Source organism: Zingiber officinale, chromosome 5B (assembly GCF_018446385.1).
Source record: "Zingiber officinale cultivar Zhangliang chromosome 5B, Zo_v1.1, whole genome shotgun sequence".
NCBI classification, from domain to species: Eukaryota; Viridiplantae; Streptophyta; class Magnoliopsida; order Zingiberales; family Zingiberaceae; genus Zingiber; species Zingiber officinale.
Window position 1 is genome coordinate 138433440 of NC_055995.1, and position 12471 is coordinate 138445910.

General features: G+C 34.9%; 1 pseudogene; it reads right to left on the bottom strand.

Annotated features, from left to right (window-relative positions):
* Positions 1 to 265: 265 nt before the first annotated feature.
* LOC121987126 lies at positions 266 to 5974 on the bottom strand (annotated as a pseudogene).
* Positions 5975 to 12471: the final 6497 nt, after the last annotated feature.

Here is a 12471-nt window from a genome sequence, read left to right on the forward strand (position 1 = left end):
GACGGAATATAACGACAACGCGGGCTCGAAGGCCCGACCCACATCAACGACACACGACAATGTGGATGATCCGGAGGTGGCCTGAGATGAGGCAATACAAGAAGCAGCGCTGCGATATCCTGGAGGAGACCGCTAATGAGACAACGCTTGGTCGTCGGTAGTCCGAAGGGAGGGTGACCAGTAGCTGTGGGCGTTGGTGTGCCAAGGGAGAGGGAAGTGGCAGATAGGGCAGCTGCGTGCAGGAGGAAGGAGGTGGCGACCGGCATCATTGGCGCAGGAAGGGGAGGAAGCTGTCGTCGAGAGGAGAAGGAGGAAAGAGGTCGTCGCCGGCGTCGAGAGGAGAAGGAGGAAAGAGGTCGTCGCTGGCGGCCGTAGCTAGAGAGTGGCGGCGAAAAAAGGAGCAGCGGTGGCGGAGCGGTGAGGAGAGGGAGAGGAGAAGAGGTGGCGTCCCACGTCGACGTCGGAGTCGGCGGCGACAAGGAGTGTGAGAGGGAGGAAGAAAACTCCCTTCTCTGTTCCCGCTTTGCGGCAGCGAGACCACGAACGAAGCAGGCTCCCTTGCTACAGTGTCCCTTTCTCCTCTTAAAGCCTTAACCCATGAAAACACTAAAATACTCTCCTCCCTCTTCCTAATTTCTCTTCTACCCCTAGGATATATCCACATCATAAACCAACGCATTACAGTCATCGGTAATGCTCTTATTGCGCTCTCACTTGACCCTCTTGATGCCGCTCAGTTATCCCATCCCTATATCACCGGTAAGTTTAAATCTTTTCATTTGAACTTTTCTTATCAATGTACCGTTATTCTATGATGCCATAGCGACACCTTCCTGATAAGGCAATCGACTTGGACGACCAGAGGATTCAACTCGGAGAGGAGAAAGATTGATTAAATGAGGTGAAGGATATATGGATGAAATTCAAATATTGAAGCGACGTTGCAAGAGTTAGATGCAGCCATAGCAAAGCTCGAGGGTGATGTCAATGATAATCTCGAGCAAAGCGCGTGGGCGATGCCACTGAAAAGCTCGACGCCGAGCCATTGCCATTGGAAAGAGAAGGAGAGATTGATCAACCTCGTTGAGAGGATGCATGAGAGGGTGGTCGGGCAGAATTAGGTCGTTGAGACTAGGGCTGCAAACGAATCGAGCCGGCTCGCGAGCTTTTCGAGCCGGCTCGAAAAATATTCGATTCGTATTCGAATTTATCGAATTCGAGCCGAACTCGAACATGTTCGAACTTTTTTTCGAGCCGAACTCGAACCCAAATTATATTGTTCGAGCCGCTCGCGAGCCGCTCACGAGCCTTAATATTTATTAATATAAGTTAAATATATATTAAATAAATAAATTTCGAGCCTTTCGAACCTATTTTCGAGTAATAATTCGAATAGTTGGCGAACATGTTCGAATATTTCGAGCCGAATTCGAACCCGAACCCTAATTCGAACCGAACTCGAACCAAACATTTTAAAATTTTCGAGCTTCGAATCGAGCTCGAACTCGAATATACCTATTTCGAGCCGAATTCGAGCCTTAAATTTTTCAGCATATTCGGCTCGATTCGATTCGTTTACACCCCTAGTTGAGACGGTAGCTGAAGTAGTTCTCCGATCCAGAGCCGGTCTTAGCCTACCAAATCGATCCATCAGTTCATTTCTCTTCTTAGGCACTGATGGCCTCCAATTACTTATCACGATTCAAACTATAACTTAGGGAGACGGTGAACCCAGAAAAAGATTGTAACAAATTACAACCGTATCGTGGCTATGATTTGACTGTAATTATAAGTGGTCGATCTCCTAATCTATTTTTCTGTGGACCAGAGAGTCTAGCCTTGTATAATATACGTATTTAATATGTTTCAAGTTTAGGATTTAAGGAATTTTCTATTTTAAAAAAAATAAAATAAAGAATTAAGACATCTGGATTAATTCTAAACGCCTTGGCCAACCTATCATGGGTCGTTTCATAGCGATTGATCCACAGATGCCTTAATGGGAGGCTATTGACCGTTCTGACTAAAATTTTTTTTTATCGACCATCAGATTAAATTTGAATGCACAATTGACTTATTGCTACGGAAGCCCACATTTCACAATTATCTTTCCACTTAAGAAAATTAATTCACAGTACGTCACAATTAAAAATTGATGCATAGATATCTTATTAATTATAATAGTATTTTATCAGTGCATAGAGGGGTAAACAAGCCAAGATTTGTAATTTTTAAATTCGTTGATAAGATAATCGAGTTAAATCGAACTAAATTTAAAATGAACTAAGTCGTTAAAATGATTATTTAAACTTGACTTGATTTTTTTTTATAAACTTGAACTTGGTTTATTTAGATGTTATCGATATCTCAATTCAAATTTGTTTCATTGTTCGAAACTTTTACATTTTAAACTTGTTTGATTAACTATTGAGTTTGATAATATAAAATTATTTATTTATTTTAAATTTTTTATATTTATTTAGTATATTGATAAAAGTTTTATTCATGAACATGATTCACGAATATTATTTACAAACATTAACGAGTTAAATATATAAATTCAACCTTATTCGTATAGTTAAATGAGTTGTTCAAATACCTATTAAACGAATATAAATAAATTCTTATCAAATTAAATACTAAACTTGTTCACGGAATTATTTTACAGTCGTATCGGTGCACACAAGTTCTGTCCGTTCTTAATTGCTTGGTTGATTGATGGCTTAAGCAGTAGTAATCTTGCTACAATGCCTTCTGTTTCGACAATGCCTTGGTCATTAGAACGGCCAGGAAGATAACGGAACTTGATGTTGTAATTTCCAATCTTCTTCCAAGAAACATTCAGGTCTCGCAGAGCCTTGAGTACCTCTGTCATGATTTCACGAGGATGGGCTCGAGACTGGATGACCAAATTAAAGATTTGCAAGTTAAATTAAAAGACCTATTGAATGCTTTGGTTAAGAGAGATGAGCAAGTTAATTAGAGCACCTCAAGTCCTTGAGGCCATTTTTTTTTCGGTATTAGGGAAAGCAGGTAGGCGATTTGGAATTGCAATGTCACTTGAACTCGTATGCAAGCACTCCTGCACCATGGTTTTTTGGAAACCGCCGCCAAGGTAGCCGGCGGTCGTGTCGTGGAACCGATTGTCGAAGAGCAAATAATACGAAACAGTTGCCTAATTTATGAACATTGAGATAGAGTTAGTTAAAGTTGTTTTACTCAGAGAAGCACTTAATTTGATTATTCGCAGGAAATTAAATACCTCATTTTGTATCCTGTTATGGAGAGACTCGATCAACTGGTCTCTGTTGAAGCCCATTTTAGTCACCTGCAGAAGGATGTCTTCGTCCATCTGCCAGAATGGTCAACTGTTTGTGAGGGATTCCGGCTAGATATATAGTCGAGCAGAATTAAATTCTACGTACGAGGGTAGTTAGAATAGATAACTCACCTTTTTAGCTTGCTGTGAAGTATGTGGTGGAGGAACAGCCAGATAGCGAGGAAGACGTATCTTGAACCATTCATGTTCACGAATTTGGCCGATAGTTATTCTCTTCATAGGATCGACCACCAGCATTTTAAGAATCAAGTCCCGAGGAAGAGCAGACAAATGACTAGGAAGAGTATATAGCCCCCCCTGGATTATCGACAATGGTGAATCCATCAATATGCTATGCTTGCGGAACCAGAATGCAAAAAAAATGAGTTAGAAGATTTCTTGCCTTTATTTTCTTAAACAAGTTTGGTATATTCTCATCGTCGAAGGGAAGGGTACCACAAAGAAGAGCGTAAAGAATGACACCACAACTCCACACATCTACCGCAGGTCCAGCATACAATTTTTCACTGATAATCTAATTAAACGAATATATATAATGAACTCGACATCACAGTAAAAGTCCAAGTAAACCGATCGAAAACAATAGACTAACAAAGAGAAATCTCTAAATACCTCAGGAGCAGCATAATTTGGGCTCCCACAGCAAGTCTTCAGAAAATGGCCATCGCGCATGACATTACTTAAGCCAAAGTCGGAAATTTTAACATTGCGATTTGAATCCAACAACAAGTTCTCTGGTTTTAGGTCCCGATGAACTACCATGTTTCTGTGGCAATACTCCACGCCGGATATGATCTATTTGGCGAAGACGTAGGTTTTAATTTATCAGAAATGAGAGGAAGAAAGTCAGGCATGTCAATCTCAATAAACAACACAAAATATGGATCAATCTCTCTACCCAAAGACACACCGAACAGAAAATAATTGAATGGAAAATAGTTCTTGGAAGCATTTGGATTTTACTTCCATGAGCTAGCATGCATGACCAAAACGTATACCAAACTAGTAAAATCTAGCTAGAGAACTCCCATCAGATAATAAAGTGTCAGAACTCTGATTTTAATTAGGATATATCAAGGAGAAGCTAAGGTGTGATAAAGAAAGAATTCTCAATTAGTACCTGTTGGAAGAAGCGACGAGCTTCATCCTCTTGTAACCTCCCCTTTTCAACAATATAATCAAACAACTCGCCCAACGCAGCATGCTCCGTGACAATATAAATGTGTGAATGTGTCTCAATCGCCTCATACATACGCACAATATGAGGATGCATTAATTGTCTTAAAATTTTGATTTCTCGTATCACTGCAATGCAAAACAATTTCATGTAAATATATTAATTAGACAAAGAAAACATATATAAGATGAGACAAATTAAACTTAAAAATGTCTGAAATATGATTTCCTCAAAGAATCAGATGACATGATCGATTCCATGGGCATGTTGGGATATTGGATGACTGATATGTATTAGAAGACAATATATATATGTTGCGTACCTAATCATTAATCTCTCCGGAGAGAAGAAAATTTTAAATTAGAAGCTGCTTAATCAGTGATTGGATGATGAAAGCAAAAATAAGAGACATCTTTTCAGATTTTACAATAATCTGATCCTATAAAACTAGAAAAATAGTACTTTAAGTTTCAAAGAGACAGAAAAAGAGAAAAATTAAAATTAGTTTTAAGTTTGAATATAAAATTTATTAGATGTCTGATATATTTAAATGGTCAATTTTTACTTATCATTCTTCACCAATAAGAAATTGCCTTAGAACAAGTTGAAGGATATCATAAATAAAAGTATTTAAGTAGAAAAGAGATTTTAAAAATTAAAAAATAAAAAATAAGACCATGGCAAGACTTATTTTAACATAATCTATTTTAATTGCATAAGAGTATATATTATGACAACAATACTTCTCCATCTTAGAAAAATTTTAGGCATGTTTTTAGTTTAAAATTTGTGATCCTAAGCTAATTTCCTTGCCAATCAAGAGCTCCAAAAATTTTTGTTGTTGTGTATTTGCAACTTGAAGGATTAAATGACAATCAGAGCCTTCTTTATAGGTTGTTTGCAAGTGCAGAACAGCATATAAAGAAGAAAGAAGGGGAAAAAAAATTCTAAGTTCACATGTAAAATTGTCCAATGAAAAGTAGATTTTGTTCTTATCTAATTAGCTTTTCCTCCATAGACATGAGGTATTCACAATTCTAATCAAACTAGTTATTATATGAACTTACTATTAACATAACACCATCAAACAATATAATAGGGCTCAGTAAAATAGAAGTCAAAGTAACTGTATTATTTTTTTAAAAAATATCGCCATATTCTGATCCTCAAACTTTTTGAAATGTAAATCAAGGTATTAGCAAAATGGTTACTGATATTTTTATCTAGTAATGCAATGAATATACTCAAGATGGAGAAAGATCTATATACATGCCTTTTTCTTCCATTCCCATGCTCTTTACTTTATGACGACTTTGGATCTTGATAGCAACCTTGTGGCCCGTCAACAAATGCTCTGCAAGTTTAACCTTGCCAAATGACCCAATGCCAATAGTCTTTCCTAGCTTATAATTTTGCAAGGCTACATCAGCACTGCTACCTCTACTAGATCCTTCCATTTTGACTCTAAAATATTATTAAAAAAAAGGAAGTTAGAAAGTTTAAGTCCCTAAGTACATGTAGCATTGAGGTAGAATATTACTTGAACGAAAGAATTGACAGATAGCAAGAATAACTTCCGCCGTGTTATTTCCCACATACTTTGAGTTGATTCACAGGTAAGACTAAATTAAACTACATGATGTTGAAAGGAATAAAGAGGAAGATGGATGTTGAACTAGTATACAAGCTTAACATCAGAGAAGTTCTAATTGTTTAACCCAACTGAAACTGAAGGTACGTACGATCAAATTAACTTGAAGAAAAAGGACAAAGCTCAAACCCATACGATAGTTGACGAGAAAAAAACCTTGCAAGATTTGAAAAAAGATGTACAACAAGTAACAACAAAATTCTCAATGAAATTGCACGTGTAAAACAGAAAGAAAAACAAAAACCCATAAAACTAACTTGAATCAACCGTTGTGAAGAATCGGAACTTGGGTTTGGGACTCGCAGAGAGAAGGAAGAAGCGCTAAAACGATCTGTGTAAGGAAGTGCGAAGGGAGGGAAATCCGATCTACCGATGGTCCGTTTTTATACAAAATAACAATTACGGATATTAATCAAAAATTAAGAAATTTACGATTATCTACCATTTTTAAATAAGCATAACTATATTTATCATTATTTCTATATTTATTATGATATATTAACATATTTATCATTATATTTTTTATATATTACCTTAACCATTTATGTAAATAAATTTGATTTAAATTAAAATTATATACTATAAATAACTGATATGAAATACTAAAATAAATTATTTTTATTATTTTATTTTTAATTAAAACAAGTAACCTTCTTTTGTTAATATTAATTATATTGACAGAGAATCGCGTCAAACAAGCATTCTTATTTATTCCTATAGTACCTTAAAAAAAAGATTATTAAAATAAAGTGCATCTATAATTTTATATTCAATATGCACTTTTATACTCCACCTCAGAACAATTCTGTACAAAAATCAAAATAATATTATTTTAGAATTATTTTATATATAATATTATTATTTTAAAATTACTAAATATAAAATTGCACTGCATTTAAATTGTTCAACGTGATATTTATTTATTTATTTTGGAAGATAAAGCTGTCTTAGAGTAAAAAAAAATTCTAAACTATTTATTATGATAATTATATTTATCATTATTTCTATATTTATTATGAGATATTAACAATCATTATATTTTTCATATATTATCTTAATATTTATATAAATAAATTTAATTTAAATTAAAATTATATACTATAAATAACTGATATGAAATACTAAAATAGATTATTTTTAGGGAAAATTTGCATACAGTCCCGACAAACATAACTTTACATGCAGTCCCCACTTCCCAAATTCTTTGTTTTCACTCCCTAGTCAAACATATTTACTTAATACCTAAAAAAATATGAGAGTTAATTTTGATAGAAAATATATACGATTTTCTTTAAATGGTACTCAATTTGATGAAAATATACTAAATTTTGTTTAAATGATAATGAATTTAGGAGAAATTATACTCATTCTTGAACTTTTTATACCTAAAAAATTTGAGGGCAATTAGGTCATGATATTTACATGAGGGGAGTTGAAGCAAAGAAAACTTTGTATGTAGGGAGTGGAAATAAAATTTTTTAGATAAAGGGACTTAATGCAAAATTATGAATGGGATTGGAGATTTTTCTTCACTTTACCGTTATTTTTATTATTTTATTTTTAATTAAAATAAGTAACCTTCTTTCGTTAATATTATATTGACAGATAATTAAACAAGCATTCTTATTTATTCATATAGTACGTTTAAAAAATATATATTAAAATAATATTCATCTATAATTTTATATTCAAAATGCACTTTTATACTCCACCTCATAACAATTTTGTACAAAATAATATTATTTTAGAATTATTTTATATAAAATAATATTATTTTAAAATTACTAAATGTAAAGTTGCACCGCAGCTAAATTGTTCAACGTGATATTTATTTATTTATTTTGTAAGATATAGCTGTTTTAGAGTAAAAAAAATATTGCTGTTTTGTATAAAATAGTTTTAAGATGGAGCATAAAAGTATTTCAAAAATCAAATGATAAATGAGAAATTGGTATTGATTTTCAGTAACATCTAATTGTTATTCAATATATTGATAATGAGTTGGAAGAAGATATTGTATTGAAGAAGATGCTCTTTGAGATGTTAAATATCTACAACTGCGATCTTATTCAAGAAATCGTTGAGGGTCTTGCTCAACAGTTTGATATTCACAGTTTGCAGATTTCATTTAAACTTTTCTTATCAACAAAACGTTATTCTATGATACTAGAGCTACAGCTTCATGAAAAGACAATCGACTTGGACGACCAGGGATTCAACTCGATAGGACAACTTGGAGAGGAGAAGGATCGATGAAATGAGGAGAAGGATGGACGAAATTCAAATGTTGAAGCGACGTCGAAGAGTGCTATCGCAATGGGACCCAGGGAATCGTTCAGTCTTGCAGACTTCAAGTTTGAATCATTGCAAGAGTTAGATGCAACCATCGCAAAGCTCGAGGGCGATGTCAATGATAATCTCGAGCAATGCTCGTGGGCGATGCCAATGAAAATCTCGGCGCCGCGGCCGAGCCGTTGGAATGCGAAGGAGAGATTGATCGGCCTCGTAGAGAGGTTGTGCGAGAGGGTGGTCAGGCAGAATCAAGCCGTCCCGAAGTAGTTCTTCGATCGAGAGCCAGTCTTAGCCTGCCAAATCGCCATAGGTTCATTTCTTTTATTAGGCTCTGACGAAGACAGTAAAATAGCGCTCGCAAAGGCTCTCACAGAGCAATTGTTCGGCAACGAGAATTTTCTCATCCACATCGACATGTGTACAAGGAAAATACAACATAAATATAAATTCATATCTAAACTTAAATCTAAAAATACTTATATCTAAACATAAATAAAACATAAGATAACAAATTAATAAATCATTCATAAATTCATATCTAAACTTAAATCTAAAGATAAATAAAATATAAGATAACAAATTAATATAAATCATTCATAGACAAATGCAAATTTTGTTAGGGTCGAAATATGTTAGAAAGGGGGAATAGCTCTTCACGCGCTCGTTGATGTGCTTCTTCGATGTGTGCAGTGGAATAAACAACAAGAAACACACTCGCAACGCTATAGGATCGAGAAGCGCTAGAAGGGGGTGAATAGCACTCGTGACTTTCACTCGTTTCGTATTCAGAAATCGTTCGAGAGCTTAAGCAGCGGAAATAAAACAACAGAAGAACAATCACACAGAACGACCCAAGAATTTACTTGGTTCGGAGCCTAGGGCGACTCCTACTCCAAGGTCTGCGATCGTTGATCGCTTACTGTGGGCAACAACTATATCACGCAAAATGTTTACAAATATGTATTACAATAAATGCAATAATAGAAATTTATACCGACGACAATAATCGGAATCTCGGAGCTTCGGGTCGTCGGGGACTTGCAACAGCACTTCTGGGCGTATTTTGGAGCAGCACGTTGATGAAAGATCGCGTTTTTACTAATTGTTGAAGGAGCTGCTCGAAGTCCTCTTTTATACAGTGTTGGAGGCGCCTCCAATACCATCCAAGGCGCCTCTAGGCCTCCGAGTCAACTGTGTGGATCACTGCTGAACTCATCGCACCTTATCAGCTTGAAGGCGCCTCTATGGCCGTCCAAGGCGCCTCCAATCCCTGGTCCAAGGCGCCTTCAGTCCCCATGAAGGCGCCTCCAGCTCCTCTGGACAGCTGGCTTCGGCTTGCACCCGAGGCGCCTCCAAGTTCCATGGAGGCGCCTCGGACACTGTTCGTCCGAGGTATAAATTGTTTCTTTGTTCCTGCAAAATGTGTTAGTCCTAAACATATACCCTGCAAAACAAAGTTAGCACAGAATAGGTATACTAAATGAAATATCGATAGTCAATGGACTGTCTGGGTCTGACTTCATATTTCCAATCGGAAACCCTAAGTCGACCCAAAGCCTACTGTTCCCTCTACGAGAAACGCGTCCTCACCTACTCCCCTCAGGAGAGATTACCTGGTGTCAGTCCGGTCCTCCAGACCAACTGGACTTTCTGCTTAGGGTTACCACCCCCTACGACCTAGGGGTTTTCTCTACCTAGGGTTACCACCCCCTAGAACCTAAGGTTACCCCCCCCCCCCTCCCTTAAGATTTTCCTCCACCTAGGATTACCGCCCCCTAGGACCTAAGGTTACCGCCCCTTAGGATTTTCCTTCACTTAGGGTTACCACCCCCTAGGACCTAGGGTTACCACCCCATAGGGTTTTCACCTGCCTAACCGCAGTTAGGACTTTCTTGAAATCTTATTTAAGTACGTTAGATAACAAGCAATCTTAACTTTGAATCTCTTTGCGATTATCAAAACCTAGGTTCGATCGTCGGATGCTTCCCGCACCAACAATCTCTTCCTTTTTTATTATGACAACAACAATTCAAAGTTAAGAAAATAATGCTATAAAAAGATAAGCATGAAAAGACAAGCATAATCTTAAGTGCAGAGCTAAATTAAGTATAAAGACTCCCCTTTTACAAAAGCTCCCCTTGAATTAAGCATAAAAATTTCTTTGAATTTTCTTATACTTTCTTATACTCTCCCCCTTTGCCATATATCAAAAATAACTGAAAGAGTAAAGGATAAGTTGAGTTCAAACCTTAGCTTGTTTTGAGAAATAATAATTTTCATCCACAATAACTTTAAGAAGATAGATGAAAAAGTTTAGCTTTGAAAAGGAACTTCTAAATAGAGGGAAAATTTTTGATAAACACTTAACTTTTTAAAACTGATTTTCTTGTAAAGCTTTTTAGCTAAGTGAAATTAGTGAAAGGAAAAATTACTGAAAAGGATTAAGTGAAAAAGCCTTTTAAAAAACTACTTAGTTAAATTTTGAAAAAACTTTTTTGAAATACTTAGTTAAATTTGAAAAATAACTTGGCTTTATTGAGATATTGATAAATAGTTAAGATAATAAACAGTTTAAAGCTTAAAAACTTATTTTTTCTGGATAAAAATAATTGGATTTGTTTTAGCCTTTCAAGGAGTTTAACTATTAAAAAGAAATTGGCTTGACTCCACTTACTCCCCTTAATAAATGCCAAAATAAATCCCTAGGGGCCTGGAGTTCAAGCATGTAATATATAAAAATATAGATATTTTATATTTTTCTAATTTTCCATTTCACCCATTTTAGGTTATCAAGCATGTTAAGCGTATGAGTGAGTTAAATAAGTTGTTAATTAACTAATTTCATTTAGCAAGGTATCAGAGCCCTAAAGTGCAAGCTGAGTTAATTTGAAATTTTAATATCCTTAACCAACTGTCTAACCTTTAGCTATTGGCTGAATACCTAGAGGGCAACAGTTTTCACTTGGTTAGTCAAGTTAATTTAGTAATCCAGTTAGTTTTGGCTGGTGCTGGATCATTCAATTTGATTAATGTAAAGTTGATATTTAACGCCCAGACTCACTATGATGCATAGAAATAAGTATTTTGGAGTCCAGGTTGTATCCTATGCATCTCATGCCGTTCTAAGTTTTTTTCAAGCACAAACAAATTATGTCTAGTGTGTTTGTGAGATGCTCTGACTGAACTAGGAGAGCATGATATTTAAGGGGAAGATTCTAGGCTAAGTTCAAATTTTGAAAGACTAATTAGATTGAGATTTTGAAAACATTATTTTTCCTAGAATTTTAAAAGATAATTTTAAGATTAAGTAATTTTGAAGATAATTTTTTAAAAAAAATTAGATATAGAGATTTGAAAATCAAGAACTATTCTACCCAACATATTTTTATTTGTCTTCTAGGTATACTGAACTCAAGTTCAGGTAAGGGTTTTGTGAAAATGTCAGCTAGGTTTGATTTGGACTCAACATGGTTAAGTACAATTTCACTTCTAGCTACATGATCCCTTACGAAATGGTATTTTACCTCTATATATTTAGTCCTAAAATGATGAATTAGATTTTTAGTTAGATTAATTGAATTTATATTATTAATAAAAAATTTTATATTTTTATATTATACTTGATAGTCAATAAAAAAATATAATTAATTACGATCAAATTATAGTTACGATACAATTATACTATGGACAAGATCCAGTACTCTAACACACTATGCTTATTATTATCTCCTATATATATATATATACGGTTTTGATATCCTGCGCGCCGCACAGTGCGCGACTGTGCGCGCGCGCAGGATATCAGTGATTTTAATTTGTTTTTTATTTTTTTTTTTAATTTTTGAATTAAAAAAAATAATTAAAAAATTTTTTAAAAATTTTATTTTTAGGGTTCAGGCTTTGGGTATAGTGTTAAAGTTATTTTTTTTTTTAGATTTTACCTTTGGGGTTTAGGCTTTTCAATTAGGTTATAGTGTTTGGTTTTAAAAAAAAATTAAAATAGCTTTTATT